We start from the raw sequence: 17,607 nt of genomic DNA, 5'->3' as shown, positions 1-17,607 counted from the left end.
AGGTGTGCAAGAGGCGGAGCTCATCTATAGCAATTGTTAGATGCCATGGATGTGGTATGTACCCAGCCAAAACGGGCCAAGTGGCCCCATCTATTTATAAAGGGCCTAAACCAAATGTGGTGTTGCCATGGCGACAACGGAACTTCAAGAGTCCTATAAGGCTGATCCACATTAGGAAGGGCCATAGGTATGTATACATGGAACAAATTGTCTGTTCCATCCACTGCCGGAAAGGTGACCCAAGATTAGAATACCTCAAAGTGGTAAGCTGGGTCAGCTCCAACCACAAAGATAAGGGCGATACCAGCGTCTGGCACTCCATAACCTGTCAGATTACGACTGAGCGCAGTGCGGCTATGTGCCAGAATATCGACTTCAGCCATGAAGAAAAAGAACATATAAGAACCTAATGCGTGGGAGAGCAATAAAGGGTTATCAATGAAAAGTAAACACTTTTTAATAATATCAAGCTTGACAAAACCTATATAAATATCAGTATAGGAGGTTACACCATCACAGCTGTTTCCAGAAACAGATGCGAGGGGATTGTGGATAAGCACAAGCACTACTCAAGCGTCTTGCAGATAAGAACGAGACCCAACATTAGGTGCGCCATGTTGCAGGGATTCTGCACATATACTGAATTATGTGCATGAATCCAGGACCTCCGTGTATAGTGGTGTATGCAGGTTTGGTATGCTTCTGATGACGGTAGTGGTCCTACAGCCAAGGGATTATTAACCACGCCGCTCTGCTTACTACATCTCAGCCATATATTTATCTCGGGAATTCCAGTGCCACCCCGGGGTCGCAATGCGCTACTTGTGGGCCTCAGCAACTCCTTGGGCAAAGGGAAGTGCCTGAAACTCTCTCTATCTTGCTACCGGCTGTTGCAGGGATTCTGCACATATACAGAACTATGCGCAGGAAACCAGGACCTCAGTGTATAGTGGTGTACCAACAACCCACCTTAGTGCCCGGAACCCCAATCCGACTAGCTATAGTGTTGCATTCGTTCTCCGTACTACAGCAAAGCTACCACTGATTAGACATCCTAGAACATGTAACTCAGATTCTCCCAGGAATCGCGGGAGCAATAACACTCTTTCGTTCACTCACTCATACTTGTCCACAAGTTGAATAATCAGAGACACTGTATAGTTTAAATGTTTAAATGTACAAGCCAATACTAGCAGCAAAATGCATAAACACAATATAGTAAACATTCTTACAATTCCATAGAAAATGAACGGGGATGTCATTCTATAAAGATAGTGGAAAAAGGACTACCATACCTTGCCACCCTCCCCGTGCTAGGAACTTGTTTATTATAGAAATAGAAGACATCTGGGCTTTGTCAGGGAGGACCCCATACCTCTTGGTTTAGGTGCAAATTTTACATCTCCGTTCAAACACAGCTCTTCTCTTTGGAACGGTTTTCATGAAGAGCCTAACATATATGCAATGCCATATTAAAAGCACTTGATTTTCATTAGTGCTCTGTGTGTGTATTATGTCTAACATGCAGGGGACTGACCAAGGCAGATTAACATGGGACATTGTTTTTCGACCTTGAACACGATATGCAGACGAAACCCAGAGAGTACAGCAAGAAACGTGAAAGGAAGACGGTTCTCATGTGAACGATTACTAGCAGAGGATTTGCGAAAACAAAGTAATGTAGAAACGTGTGCAAATGCGGCAACATGGCATCCAAGCGCATACTAACATATGCTAACTTAGTAAGGTCTGCAGTGAATCCGGTATCCTCACTACAGGGCCTAGTCAGATGTCCAACAGGCCACAAGCATGGCGCCACATGGCCCCAGTATATATGGGATATGCAGGTCTGACACCCCTGCACAGCATACAACAGCTAATGGAGGGAGGGACTCAGCGTGAGTGTGAAGAGAGCCGGATGCAGCCCTGTCCTCTTCCCCCTACCTGCCAGCTCGCCTCCTTACTTAAGAATCGTTGTGGCAGTGTCCTCTGTCTTCCGGCTCCTGACAGTGGCTTCACGGCACAGATCAGTATACCTTGCGTACATTCAAGTCTATGTGGCCCGCTACATTTCTTTTTCCGCTGGCATGCTCTGGCTGATTTCATGCAATCTATCATTCCCAGCAAGCATCGGTCATCAGTGAGACTACATCTCCCACAGCGGCCCAAGACAGCCAGCTTGTTTTCCCGCCGGACTGTCCTGCATCCACACTTCCTCTGGGCGTGCACCCAGGCTGCTATTTGTGCATAAGTTGTTGTCAGTCTGGGTCAGCTCACCAACACAGCATTGTGGGTCTCAGGGTGTGTGTGCAGCCCGCTGCCATGTTAGCGGGCCAAGTCTTGTTACAGCAGTCTTGCAGCTTCCAACAATGCCAGCTAGGCCTGCGCCGTTGGCTCCGGCCCAGTATCTCACAGCTGGCTCGTACAGGGTTCTAACTGTGCCCCAGGATGTAGGCAGTCTGGCCCACATGTTGGTTTGTCTGGAATCTCGTGTTGCCCCAGATTAAGGCAGATTGGTCACTCGGCTGGCAGAGCCCACTCAAGTTGCAGCCATCTTGCAGCCGGGTACTAGCGCAACGAGCTAGACAATAGATAATTAATTGGCCCGCATTTCTCCCTCTAGGACACTGAACCGAGGGTCTGTTAATCGAGGTAAGCGCTGCTTTTACTTCACGATTCCCCGTGCAACTATGTGAATTATAGAATCTTAATTGGTTCCGATTCTTCCCCCTTCAGGAGCCTTATCACAGGCTTTTCTACCCAGCTACGGCTATTCATATTCTCAATCCGTGGCTAAGCATCCCGCAACGCTTCGCTGCACTTTTGTTTATTGTGCAATGACTCTGGCTCAGGTCCCACACTAACTCCACTATAATATTCAATTGGATTGCTGAGCCCCACCAGGACCATGACAAACTCCAATGTGAGGTAAGCGTTACACATAATGACGACCTTACCGAGCAAAAAGGGTTATCACCACTACTTCCAATGATTTGGTTTTACTCCCCCTACAGATAAGGTGGCCGCGCCAACATTTCCTTCCCCCCCCCTACTCGCTGCATAATCCACCCCTCGTGGTCAAGTGTTCACTGTAACCCACGAGGTAAGCTGATCAAATTACTACCCACGAGTTAAGCTACTCCCCTGTAATTCTATCAGCACCCAGGCAGACCAACGCATTTGCTGACGGGTTTCCGCTCTTAAATTCCTCAGGAATCGTCTGGTTGACCGGTTATCCAGTTCTATTTACCCCAAAGCCTTAAACTGTACGCCGGACCAGTTTCTACTCCGGTAGACCCAACGCCCAAGTAATTATTCCCTTTACATATCATTCCCTAATGGTTGTTGCATATAGATGACACGTGCACTAACGGCGTTTTACCTTTCACCATCCTGTTATATACCACCTTGGCATGTTATAGACACCAATTGTACACATGATGTACACAACAAAGACTTCGAGTGTGGCATGGTTTGCTCATGACCGCGCCGTGGCTGATTGGCACTGACTGCCTGACACCTTGCACTTGGATGACGGCTAGCACCTAAATACGTGGTATGAGGCTGCATTAGTAATTTCCTATGAGTAACACAGTTGATTAATGTTCTGTTATATGTTCCCTCCCCTTTGTCCAATACAGGCTTTTAATTCAGGCTAACAATGGATGTCCTGATGATGATCCATTATTAATAATTGGATCGAAACGCCGTTGACACAATATGTGGTTTAAACACTAGTGTAATATTATGTGCCAAAAGTTTGTGTTTCCCACATATGTGAAGCAACTGTACTGTGAATTCTTATTTTGCTCCTTTTTTCTATATGCCTGAAATACCCAAGTTGTATGTATTGTCTAAATAATTGTGGAGCATTGTGGATGCAGGATTGTGTCCCACTGTTTAATTGTCAGTTCGTCTGATTCAATATATTTAACCATTGAATAAATTCTAAAGTCCGGCTGGACTTTTTTCTTCATTATAGTGCATATTGTGGCCTATAATTATTGAATTGGTAATTTATCTTGTCAAGTACCTCTGTCTTTAACTTAATTGATACCCCAGGTCCTTGCTTACCTAGTGGGTTCCCTTGTTCTTTTGTAAAAACCATTAGTTGAATGGCATCATGAGCCTTAAAACGGAGGGATCACATGCTTCCTAGCAATCTATAAAATGAGGTAAGAACACACAGTTTTTGTTTTGCAATGGTACTCACTTCCTTAGATGTAGCCGAACGTCCCGTGGTCATTCCATCGGCTATGCCGTACTTACAAGTCAAGAGGTTCTCACTGCCCCAACCGTCCTGTCCGCGGCTCCGTGGTTGAATGTGGAGCGCGGTGGGACCAGCTTAAATACTCAATTTAATTGAATGATTGGGAAATCATGAGAAACAGCCTTGCGGTGTTCCATACTTTTTATGGTGTTTCCGGGCTTAGTTGCAAGTCACTCAACCTATCGCATCTGTTCCGAGTACGAGACAGCGCTTCCTTGCGTCCCAGAACATTTCCATTGGGAGTAAGCGGATAAACTGAAACAGTGCTTACTCACACATGCGTGATAGCGGATTCGGCTCTTCAAAATGGGGCACATGAGTTTTAGTCTCTGAAACGCTATGATAGTGCATCTATCATTTTAAAAGGATAGCGCGGTGCCGGAAAAAAACAAACAGTGATCTAAATAGTGCATATTGACACACAAGTGGTTGGAAAAACGGAGGGGGAGAATCAGACCCCGCTAAAGACTGTGCAACTTACTAGAGGGAACAACATTAATTATACCACTATTGCGGAATGGTGGCAACCAAACTGCCAGGTAGTGTAGAGTAATTCAACACAGCCCACGATGTAAAGGGTAGCCAAACCGCCAGGTAGTGTATACCAATAAAACACAGCCCCCGATGTACAAGATATTCAGTAAGGGGTGTGTATCCCACCAGAGGGTATGTCAGAAAAAGTTCATAGAGCGTTGCCCCAAGAAAGGGTGGGTGTGGCATGAAAACCAAGCTTCTAATGAATAATTGAGGATGCATTGCCCACAGATATAGTTAATTAAATTGATTCCACAGGATGTCATCATTGCGTCCAATGATATTGGTCCCTAGGCAAAACACCCAGCGTTGCTCCTTCTCAAAGAGGTCTACTTTTATAGTTAAGTGGCAGCTGTTGCCACATGGATGATGTCCCTGGACCCTTTGCACAGTTACTTGCTCAGGTTGGTTTGTTTGGGGCCGAGTATGGACCAAGATGTCTTTCTGTCAAAGCCCAGCTCACCTGGGTTTCTGTTCAGTTCTGATGGAGGTTGAAGACAGTCCGACCCCACCCTTAAACTGCTTGTTCCAGCACACTAGTTTTAAAACAGTGCACTAAGAACCAGAAGGTCAAGGTAAGGGGGGAAGTGGATAAAATAAAAAAAGAGAGACAACACCGTTCTTGCGTTTCCACTGTAGAAGAGCTGCTAAAATCTGGGGCCCTCTCTGGCTTCTGTAGAAACTGGTGCCTAATGAAACATAAACAAAGAACAGATAAGTGCAACATATCCCTAAATGTGTTCCTGACTAAACCTTAATCTTATTATAAACTCTCTTCTAAAAGTACCTCTTGGATCCGGGTCTCAAGCTTCCAGGTTTGGAATGTGTTACTGTTCTGGGATGTGCTTTCTATTACTGTAAAACTTCTGTAAAATCAAACGAATATCATTATCAGAATTACCAACGTCTAACATTCACCTTAATATAACTAAAGCCTAAATTCTCAATAGCAAACTCACTTTTCACACATTTCCAGACTTTTTATAAAACAAATACTGTATTTTTACATCAAATACAGCAGGTATTTTGTGCAAGTCCTTGATTTACTGTTTGCCTTGCTGTCAATGGTTTCCTCTGTTCGATTCTTAAAAAAGTTCCATGTAAAACAATGTTTATTTCACAAAGTTCCACAAAGTATTCTTGTGACAAAGAGTTTGAACCACAAAGTTTGTGGGAGATATCTTGTTCCAAATTGTCTTTACATGAATCCAGAAATCGCCGACAAAGTTCTTTCAGGTAATGAAAGGTTTTGCACTTACTTGTTGCTGAAAAGGGATACTGATCAGTCTAACCTTGACCTCTTTCTCTTTTGCAGGTCGATTGCAGTGGACAGAAGAGGGGCTGAGGCAAGAAGTAGCTGGAAACCAGAAGAAGGAAGAGCCAGAAGCTGCGCCCGTTGAAGTAAATGAAGGTCTGGTGAGAGCAGGAGTGCCAGCGCTGAAGGATCTGTTCTCAGGTAAGTGGGAGGTAGACGAGCACAAGCACTGGGTGAGGCTCAGAGGCTGCCTTTTATAGACAGGGCTGGGTGTGGTTCGAAGAGCTGGGTGTGGTTCTCACAAGCAGGTGTGCAGAGCTTCAGTTATTATGCTAATGAGTTTAAGTAACACATGGCCTAGGGAGGAGTGCTCTAAATAAGCCTTGGTAAAAGCAAGGTCCAATGTGCAAACAAGACAGCAATGTCCAAACGTGTGAATACATTGAGCAACATACACAGAAGTCTTAGGGAGGGGCTGAGATAACAAGAAAGATTCAGAAAAGGGGGTTGTGATGAACAGAGTGTCTGAATTAAGCAGACCACTCTTACCCAGTCCAAAGATCAGGGCTTGATCCATCACCGTTATTTATCTCACTGCACCATCCCAGCTCAGAACCTGGCTATATGCAAATCAGTCTGTCCCTGGCCCAGTGCATCATGGGAACAGGGCAGACCAAACTACCAAGCCAATTCTTATTCTGGGAAGGAAACAAGCTACCGGGGACCGGTTTCTGGCATTTCAGCCGTCTTCGGCCCGGCTTGCTTGAATCCTGATGGTCCAATGAGCTAGGGACTCACATCTGAGTATACCCTTCCAACCTTATGGTGGACAAAAATGATTCAGAAAAGGGGGTGGTGATGAACAGAGTCTCTGAATTAAGCAGACCACTCTTACCCAGTCCAAATATCAGGGCTTGATCCATCACCGTTTTTTAGCTCACAGCACCATCCCACCTCAGAACTTGGCTATATGCAAATTAGTCTGACCCTGGCCCAGTGCATCATGGGAACAGGGCAGACCAAACTACCAATCCAATTCTTATACTGGGAAGGAAACAAGCTACCGGGGACCGGTTTCTGGCATTTCAGACGTCTTCGGCCCGGCTTGCTTGAATCCCACAAACTGGACAGGAAGTGACAAATTGCTTAATGTCCTTACTCATATTGTCCCACCAAAAGTGTTTTCGCACATTTTCCAGGGTTTTTACCCAGCCAGGATGACCTGCCAACGGTGAGGCGTGATGCCAAATTAATACCTGTGTTTGTAATTCTGTGGTGGGCACTAACAGCATGTTGTCGTGATACAATAAACCTCGTTGTATTGAGTTATGGGAATCCTTTACCCAATCTTGAGGTGCTATTTGCATGTGTGCATTATATAGATCTGTGATGAAATCCTTCTGTTGTACTGGTGTCAAATGTTTTTGGGGAGGAATAATAGGTTCTCCTATTTTGTCTTGTTTCATGTCTGAGGTATGTCCGTATCTAGATAACACATCAGACTGAATTTGTTGTGCACCTGGTCTATAGGTTATAACAAAGTCAAATGTACTAAAAAAATGTAACTAGCGCATCTGACGTGGAGTTAATGCTTTTAGTGATCCAAAGAACTGTAGGTTCTTATGGTCAGAAAAGATGGTAACAGGTTACTTGGCTCCCATTAAATGGTGCCTCCATTCAGAAAAGGCTACTTTGAAAGCTAATAGTTCTCTTTCAGCCACAGTGTAATTTTGTTCAGCTGGTAATACCTTTTTGGAATAGAAGGCTATAGGATGTAATTGTCCATCTGCTGCATCTCGTTGAGAGAGAACTCCTCCTAAAGCTACTTGTGAAGTATCTGCTTCAACAAAACATGGCAAGTCAGGATCAGGATGTTTCAGAATAGGGGCTGAAGTGAACTTTTGTTTCAGGAGTTGAAAGGCGTGAGCCGCCTTATCAGACCAAATAAATCGTTGCCCTTTCCGCAACAAGGTGGTTATTGGGGCCGCAATGTCTGCAAAATGAGAAATAAACCTCCTATAAAAATTGGCGAAACCCAGACATTTCTGAACATCCTTCACAGATGATGGTTCTGGCCAATCAGTAATAGCACTAATTTTCTTTTCATCCATAATTATTCCTTGAGGTGACAGGCAGTATCCTAAAAAGTCCACTTTGCTGACATTAAAAGTACATTTTTCTAATTTAGCAAAGAGATGATTTTCTTTTAACTTTGATAATACTGCACGAACATGTTGGGTATGTTCTTCCGGGTTCTTAGAGTAAATGAGGATGTCGTCTATGTATACTATGACACAAATGTCCAGGAATTCGTGTAGGACCTCATTTATAAAGAATTGAAAGGCCGCAGGGGCATTACACAACCCAAAGGGCTTTACTGTGTACTCAAATATACCAAACTTTGTCTTGAAAGCTGTCTTCCACTCATCCCCCTCTTTTATTCGGACCAGGTGGTAAGCTCCCCGCAGATCTAGTTTAGTGAATACAGTAGAATATCTTAATTGATCCAACAACACAGGTATTAGAGGAAGAGGATATTTATTTTTTATTGTAGCCTTATTTAGTCCTCTATAGTCGATACACGCGCGCAGAGATTTATCCGGCTTCGGGATAAAAAAAAGTGGAGATGACACCGGAGATGTGGAATGTCGGATGAACCCATACTGTAATAGGTCATCTAGGTAGGTTCCTAAATATTTGGTCTCTTCGTCAGTCAAAGCATATACTCTGTTATTAGGTAAAGGGGCCCCTGGGATAAGATCTATACAGCAGTCATATGACTGATGTGGGGGTAACACACTAGCCTTCACTGGATCAAAAACGTCTTTAAAGTCAGAATATTCAGGAGGGAGACTTGGTTCGTCTTGTGTAACACTAGCACAGTGTATTACTGAGCTCTGTTCTGTACCTGCTTCTTGATAGCAATTGGTTCTACAGAATGAGGAATCCAAAGTAACTGTTCTGTTCACCCAATCATTTTTTGGGTTATGAGTTGTTAACCTGGGTACCCCGAGAATCAAGCCAAAATTAGGGGTATCTATCAGATCAAAGCTAATCATCTCTGTGTGCCCGTTTTGACAGACCATAACAAGGGGACTTGTTTGTTTTGTGATTAATCCAGAGGTCAATTCTGACCCATCCACTGCACATACTGCTTCTGGACAAGGCTTTAGGCAAATACGAAGACCTAATGTGTTAGCTAACTTATTATCCACAACATTTCCTGTTGCTCCTGAGTCCAGTTGGACAGGGAGAGAATGTCTAACTTGGGTAGTAACAATTAAAAAGATCTGAATTATGAAATGTCTAGGTATGTGCGGTACCATGAAGGCTGCAGAATTAGAGGTTTGATTAAGATGTTTTCTCAAACAAGTAACCTCCCCCCTTGTCGAGCTCAATCGTTTCCCGACTCAGTTGAGGAGGTAGAGGAAACAGTACCCTTTCGTGAACTTTTAGGATTTACTGGACATTCTCTGGCAAAATGTTCTACATTGCCACAATATAAACATAATTGAAGTTTTCTCCTTCTTTCTTTTTCCTCTGACGTGAGTGGACCTCTGAGTGTCCCTATTTGCATAGGCTCAGGTTCAGGGAGTTTATTATCTGTGTCTTTCTTCTCATGTCTAATAAAAGTTAACCGTGATTCCAGTTTGGATTTATCTCCCTTTCTTTCTCCTAGTCTGTGTTCCAATTTCACGACTAAATCTACAAAGTCAGAATAGTCTTCTGGCAAATCAACGATATGAGCCAGCGCGTCTTTTAACTTGTCTCTCAAACCTTTATAAAAAAGGGAGACACGCTTTTCTTCTGGCCAATGTGTCTCGGTGAGTAAACGATTAAAACTAGTGAGATATGTCACTAAATCCTTGTTACCTTGGTTAAGATTTAAAAGCACATTATCGCTTGCCTACATAAAAGTGTGTTTTGCAAAAAGGCTGGTCATAGTACGTTTAAATTGATTCCAATTATGTAGGATGGGATCATCTCTATCCACGAAAGGAATTGACCAATTGGCTGCTGTACTGCCCAAATAAGACAAGACGAATGCCACTTTCGTAGCATCAGTAGGGAACTGTTGTGGTTTACAAACGAAGTGTAAATGACATTGATTGATAAAAACATGGAATTTGTTACTATCTCCATGAAAACGTTCAGGTGCTGCTAAAGGCACAGCATTAGGAACATTAACAGTAACCTCAACTGGGGGAGGGACAGTTGCATGTTATGCTCGCGCCCCTGTCTCTGAGGAGGTTTTAAACAAAGGGGTAAAAGCTGTGTTCCACTGAGATTCCCTAGGTTTATACCTGCTTAAATCCTGTTTTAAAAAGGTGTTTTCAAACTTTAATTTCTCTATTTCCTCTTGCATATGTTGCAAGATGCCAGACACTGATTCATTATGGGCCAAGTCCTCGTTTAGGGCCTGCGCCATATCCGTGGCGTCAATGCCCTCTGTTTCTTCCCCGGCATTCATCGTCCAACAGAACTGAATATTTTAAAGGCTTGTGCTTCTGGGAGGGGCTGAGATAACAAGAAAGGCTTTCAGTAGTATGTTTAAAGAGAGCTATTACAGAGACCACTAGTGCAATGAGAGGGGACATGCTCTTTGCAGTGCACAAACCCTAACACCTTCAGATTCCTGCTCCTCTTGTGAGCAAAAAGAGGTTTCTCCAGTTTAAGGTCGCCACACAAAAGTGTCCTCCAATGTTTGTTCATGATTTTCGAAATCTCGTTGGAGTGGGTGTTGTACGTGGTTACGCAGATAGACCTTCTGTTATGATCCTTTTGTACCTTATCCTCCAGAAGCGCATCCCTGTTGTTATTGCATGCCCTTTCCATAGCTCTATTTATAACTGGTGCTGGATATTTTCTGTTTTTCAGCTGACATTTGAGGGCCACTGCTTGGGCCTTGTAATCGCTCAAGTTGGAGCAGTTCCGTCTTAGATGGAGAAACTGTCTGTAAGGGAGATTATCACGCAAGTGACGTGGGTGAAAACTATCGTACCTCAGTAGGACATTTTTTGATGTAGGTTTGAAGTGAGTGGTTGTCTTCAGTAGACCCTGTTCCGGGTAGATGTTCAGATCTTGGAAAACCATATTGTTACGTGATGCGGAGCTGTTGAATTTTAGAAAAGGGTTCTGTACATTGAGCCTTACCATGAATTGATCAATGGATTGGTAATCGCCTTCCCAGATGACCAATACATCGTCTATGTAGCATCTCCAGGTTTTTATGTTCTGTTTGTAGGGTTACTTGGGTGGAGGACCAGCCAGAAAGGTTAGGAGGGAAGGTTAGTCACTATAGCTAGTCATATTGTGGCCCATAAATACTGAGGTGGCATTGTTAATGGATGTATGACATTACAACGCATGCTTTTACCATGCATACCTTTACAACGCGGTTTTTACAACGCAAACCTTTACAACGCATAGTGCTTTGGGGTGCTGGATAGTGAATAGTTTAATTTACTATTCCAACTCCAGTCCCCGTGGACACTAGGGAAGGTGTTGGATAGTAAATTAAACGTATTCCCTATCTTAGAGTGCCCCCTAGTGGAATGCGTTGTAATGGTTTGCGTTGTAAAAGTTGTGTCGTAAAGGCACTGCGGGGTAAAAGTTGCATTGTAAAGGATGTTTCCCATTGTGAATTAGTCCCTACATGCTGATGTTCTATTGTCCAGAAGCTTAATTCTGATCCTAAGCAGAAACCCGCAACAATTTCAGCTGATTCAGCAGATTTAGCTGGATGGGACACTTATATGTAGATAATAAATACATCTACATCTACATTCTGAATTCGGCTCCTATAATATGGCACCTGCTTCACTTCCATATTCATGAACATTTATTCCGTAGGGGTTCGTTCGTGACATTCTTTTGCCCAACTTTTACATAAATACTGGCATTTCTAAACACCTTTTCATGTATAAATATACCTTCACTTGCTATGGCAAGGCACCATGCGGATCGGCTACCTGTTGCACGACGCGGCTCGCAACAGCAAGTCCCGAAGGAAGTCAAGTCCCCAACTAACGCACTGACCAGACGCTGTCATCCTCCTCTCTGAGAATCCAGCTCCAGGGTTTCTGACTCTCCTTGTGGGGTGTTAGCGATCGAATCCAGGGAAAGAGATACCAACCTCTCATTCTAATGTATGGAGCTGATTAAAACTAGAGAAACTTTTTGCAACACTTGGCATAACTAAAACAGCACCTACGTCTTCCCTCGTACTAGACTTAGGTTAGGTACACCAGGGTAGGATTATTTTAGAAGCACCAGATAAGTATTTCAGCCTGTGTTATTTATGTATGTATTTTAATGAATATATGTAATAGCTACAAGACATACTATTACAGTATTATTTTATCTTACTGCTAACGCTGTACATTTTATACTTCGCATTCTTTCTTACGATTGTAGCAGTTCATATTTCTTGCATGAGAAATAAGACTTTTCAATAAACCCTTTTTATTGAATATGCCCGTCTCCCTTTTTCTGTGCAACACTCTGTAGAAATGAAGCATGCATGATTGACTGAGTGAAACGGTTATCTATTGTTTCGACAACTCTAAGATTATTCTCACTCTAAGGGAAACAAAGTTGTCGTGTTTATGCGGTTGTCAGAAACTAACCCTTTCTTGTTCATTCGAGAAAGTTTCTAGTGACCTCTGAGTTAGCTGGCACACACACAATTAAGTTTAATATACTCGATAAAGACATACTGCCCCTAGTCGCATGTCATAGCTATAGTGTATATTATTCCAATGCACAGAGCCTATCAGGATTATAGGAACTACACTACAATATGTGGCGACGCAAGTGACAATGTGAGATCAGCAAAGAGGCACAAGGGGACAAAAATGTGTGAATTATGTACAGTGAAGACTTTGTGGTTCAAAAAGAATGATTTACAATATTAGGGTATGTAATACTGAGCAATTTGATTGAACCACATGGGGTTTTGGCGCCATTAGTTGTGTTGAGGAGTCGACGATGTTTCGATCCTAATCAGTCAGGATCATCTTCAGGACTGGGTAGCCAGGAGGACAGAGCAGTGGCTCACGCGGGTTGTGAAGAAAGGGAGTAGAGGCCGGTACGTGTGGGGCACAGTGGGCAACGGCTGCTTTAGCCGGTGGTTGGGGGGCTGTGGACACGGTCCTGTGTCCACAGGTCAGGTGTGAATGCTGTACATGTGGGGCGATGTCAGGCGTGAAGGCTCCTGAGAATGTGGGGAGTACTTGAGGAGGAGGTCCCATTCAGAGTCAGTAAATAACACCTATAAGTGGTTGGGTGGCAGGCTCAATATGGATGGCTTGGGCACCACAGTCTGCACTGGGGTTGGTGTGCGGTTGTGTTGATAGGAATCCTGTTGGTAGCAACTATAATGAAACTTTTGCAAAGGTAATATACAGCCACGAGCACACTTACCCTTGGCTGAGGCTTGCACACCTCTAATCCTTTGGATAAAGGTTTACCAGGTGAGAGTTCAGCAAATACCATTTCACATGTGAAAATCATGTATATAGCTCGAAAAAGTGTATGATAGAGGGACTAAATACCATTTAGCCCTTACATAAGATTATTTTATCATTCACCAGCTTCCTAAAAATTTGTATAGGAGCAGTAATTGAAGTTCTACGGCCACGAAATAAAAGCAGGAAAGGATTCCATGAATCTATTTAAGGTACTCAATGTTACAAATCTAAGGTTAAAAATTAAAAATTAAAAATTAAAGATAGAGACGTAAAAATACATCTCGAGGCACTAGATCAAATGGATATGCATATGTTTTTTCAGGCAATTTATAAAGCCATACTTTTCCTGAAGGGCAAGAGTGAACCATTCCAGAGTGTAAGCCCGCAAGCTTAATACAGAATTTAGCAGGTATGTGCAGTAGAACTCAAAAATCAGTACAATTAACGGTTCACTCTGCACTTATTTAAAGAATTGAGTAGGCCAAGTTTTGAGGGCTTACCTTTTAGATTAATCTGTAACAATCTTTCTGATGTTGACAGCTTAATCCAGCCGTTTCGTATGATTGAAGCAAGCGCTGAATAAACATTGAGATTTTCTTCATCCATATGCTGAGGCATAGGTGAGACCACTATATTGTGTGTTCGGCAGTATGAATGTTGTAGTGAATATGAGACGTGATAGCAAATCAAAACTATGATGAAACAGTTGCAAATGTGATGAGGTTTTTATCTGCCTTTTTAAAAAAAAATATTGTTGTAAAGGGAGAGAGATTGGATTCTAAGTAACTATACAGAGGTCACTGAGGGTGGTTGAAAGTATAGTAAAAAAATATGAAAAGAATATGAGATAACCAAGAGGGGAATACCTATGTACCTAGATAGCCAAGCACAGATTCGGATCGTTTGCTGGATGGATGCTTTGTATTATGAACACTGAACTGTTGTAAATCATGAATTTTGAAGAGTTTTATAAAATAATGTTTTTTTTTTACATTAGGTGATGCTGTTTTTAATTGCAAGGAGAAATTCATTCGCTTATGTCCTGAAGAAGGCGGTTGTTAATCGAATTATACTGCCGAAATGTGTCGACGCTCTTTGTGCTAAGTAAAATTCTGATTGGTCAACTCTTCCGGAGAAATAGGTCACTCTAACCCTTGGTTGATCCAAATGTTTATGAATTGACTATCCAAAAGACATAGGGGGTTGTCTTTGTTCATTTATTTCTCATGGATTTATGTTTATGAATTTTATGTATAGGGTTTTTATCAATTGTTTTTTATATATATATGTGATGTACATTATGCACTAAACTATCGTGTTTTTATATTTTTTCATTAATAAAACAGTCGTGTTTTTCATAAATTTTATGTTTTTGGGCTTATGTGTTTACCTTTGCAAAAGTTTCATTATAGTTGCTACCAACAGTGTCATGAGGGGCATGTATGAGGAAAGTGTTGAATGTTTGAGTATCTGAATATTAAGTGCACCCTAAGGGAACCTCTTCTTTTTACCTGATAGGAATCCAACACAGCGGGCGAGGGTCTGCCGGGAACGGTCTCAAATGGTCCCGGGCATGGGAATGATGAACCCGTCACAATGGAGTCAATCCAGTTGGTGGGGTAACTCTCAGCTCAGCGTACGGCCGCCACAGTCATGTGCCTAACTGACTCCCTTAATGCTACCAATTGAGATCTTGTTGTTTATTTTTGCATACCTACCCAGATCTCAACTTAGTTTATGGGTTATACTCCTATTGTCTTTACAGGCTTACTGAAGAGCGTAATGCATATGCAGTGGTGATGGGAGCAGTAGTTTCCCAGAGGGGGTGAGCAGCACGGCTTCCTCCTTGCTCCTCCCCTCTGTGACAAGCGGCTATACAACAGTCCAACTCATAGTATATATGTGAACAGTGAAAGAACAAGAGAGATGCAGGAGCAAAAATTACAATTGTTTCAAAGAATGTATACACTTAGAAACTTAAAACAAAAGTTGGCTTATTAATTCCTGACATAAATCCTTATGCTTATGGGATCAATCTCCTCAAACTACAGTAACATGCTATTTGCTTGATAGAATATAAGCAACACTGGTTTAATGCAAAAGTATGCATTTCACAAAAGGGTAACAGTATTTTGAACTGGATACAACAGAGAGACATGGGACTTATGCTTGATCCTAAAAATGATCTTCCAAATTTGTTAAAAGGGACATTTATGTTGCATTGTATTGATGTGCAAGAAACTATAGAGTGTGGGTTTATCAGGGATGCAAAGTCAAAGTTCCCTAAAGTTCTTTGTTTTAAAAGACTGGGTTGCATGACGACCTTTATGTACAGAATATGTTTGGTTGATAATGCTTGACCATTGTGTGGGAAAGTGATAAATGTCCCAGTTGCTGTGGAAGATAAAATTCGGTTAGAACTTGAAAAACTTAAAAATAAGGGAGTCACTGAAGAAGTTCAAAGAATAGAGTGGTTAGCGGCTGTGGTAATAGTCATAAAAGGAAATGGATGTTTATGTTTATGTATAGACTTCAGATAGCTTAATAAATGTTTGTCACAGTTAGATATACTTTGCCTAATATTACAGACATGATCATGTTGCTCAATGGTGCAAAAGTATTTTCCACCACAGACCTCACTTCAGCGTACCAACAATCCACATATTACACTTGAGGGATGGTCAAGTGACATTACAGCATTCAGCACTCCATTTGGAACCTTCAGATATGCAAGGTTACCATGTGGGTTGGTGTCCGTTGCATCTGTTTTTCAGAGATCTTTGGAGAAGGTACTCAGGGACTTCAAAGGACTGAGGATATATTAAGATGCTATTCTAGTGTTTAGAAAAGATGTAGAAGAGCATGATTGGATAGTAAAACAGGTCATAGAAAAACCTAAACTCTCCAATCTCACTGGAAGGTTAGACAAAGTTAAATTCAGGAAGGAATCAATTAACTGCTTAGATCAGATTACTTAAAGTGAAGGTATAACCCTCAAAGAGGATCTGAATAATTCCATGCACAATTTGAAATTACCATCTAACAATGAAGAGTTAATGCAATTTTATGGTATGGCAGAATACTACAGAATATGCTCAATAATGATAAAATTGCCAAAGAAACTAACATAATTTGTTTGGGATTCTGCATGTGAAGAAGAGTTCAAGGAAGGGCTGGAAAGGCGGAGTCTAAAAACATAATCTAAAGAACTTTGTCCCTAAGGAAAATTCTATTATGACAGATGCAAGTCTTAAATAATTAGGAACAGTTTTACAACAAGTTGAACAAGGCTCAGAATGCCCCATTTTATTTTTTGTCTAGAAGTATGAAAGGTTCAGAAAAACCATATTCAGCCATAGAAAGATAGGTACTTTTAGTATTCTGGGCTCAGAAAAAGGAAATACTTTTTAGGGGTTAGTAAATTTGAAATTGGAACTGACCACAAAACATTGTATGAAACATAAAAAAAAATAATTGATCCAGTTTCAAGCAAGATTACTGAAAGGGTAGTCAATCTTCAGGAGCAAGATTTTGAGATAAAATACCGCCCTGGAGTTGATAACAACTTAGTAGACACACATTTCTGATGAGAAAGCTCTTGATAAGGATTTTGAAGACAATGACAAATACTTTGATCAGAAAATGGTCTGTAAAGATGGAACAGCCATTGTGTCAGAAGCAAGATGGAGATCTGAATTAAAATCTGAAAAGGCTTTACAGGAGGTTTTGCAGTTTCTTTAAACAAGATAGGGTGGTAACAACACAAAGAGCAAAATAACAAAAATATTCTTGAGAGAGTACAGGATGAATTATCAGAAAGTCAAGGACTGTTATTTTTAGAAACCAGACTTATAGCAGAACCAGATTTGTTCCTCCTTTTGCTATAAGGGAAGAATTAATATCACTCTTGTACTTCCATGACCGAAAAAACATTGAACCAATCCCCTGGAGACTGGCTCTTCAAGACCTCAGAAAAGTAGATGTAGAGTGGTCCCTCTATGTTTTCTTCATGATTGAGATGATAATGCGAGCAAGTTTTACAATTACATAGAAGTTTGTTTTCCTTTTATGTTTTG

At 41.8% G+C, this 17,607-nt stretch overlaps 1 long non-coding RNA gene across 1 annotated transcript in view; it reads right to left on the bottom strand.

The window, feature by feature from the left end:
- The window catches only part of LOC147717697 (uncharacterized), a 112,648-nt gene that overhangs the window by 17,972 nt on the left and 77,069 nt on the right, over positions 1–17,607 (bottom strand). The window lies entirely within an intron of this gene.

The sequence above is a fragment of the Lissotriton vulgaris genome, chromosome 5 (genome assembly GCF_964263255.1).
Source record: "Lissotriton vulgaris chromosome 5, aLisVul1.2, whole genome shotgun sequence".
Taxonomy (NCBI): domain Eukaryota; kingdom Metazoa; phylum Chordata; class Amphibia; order Caudata; family Salamandridae; genus Lissotriton; species Lissotriton vulgaris.
This window is presented reverse-complemented; position numbering and strand designations above follow the sequence as displayed.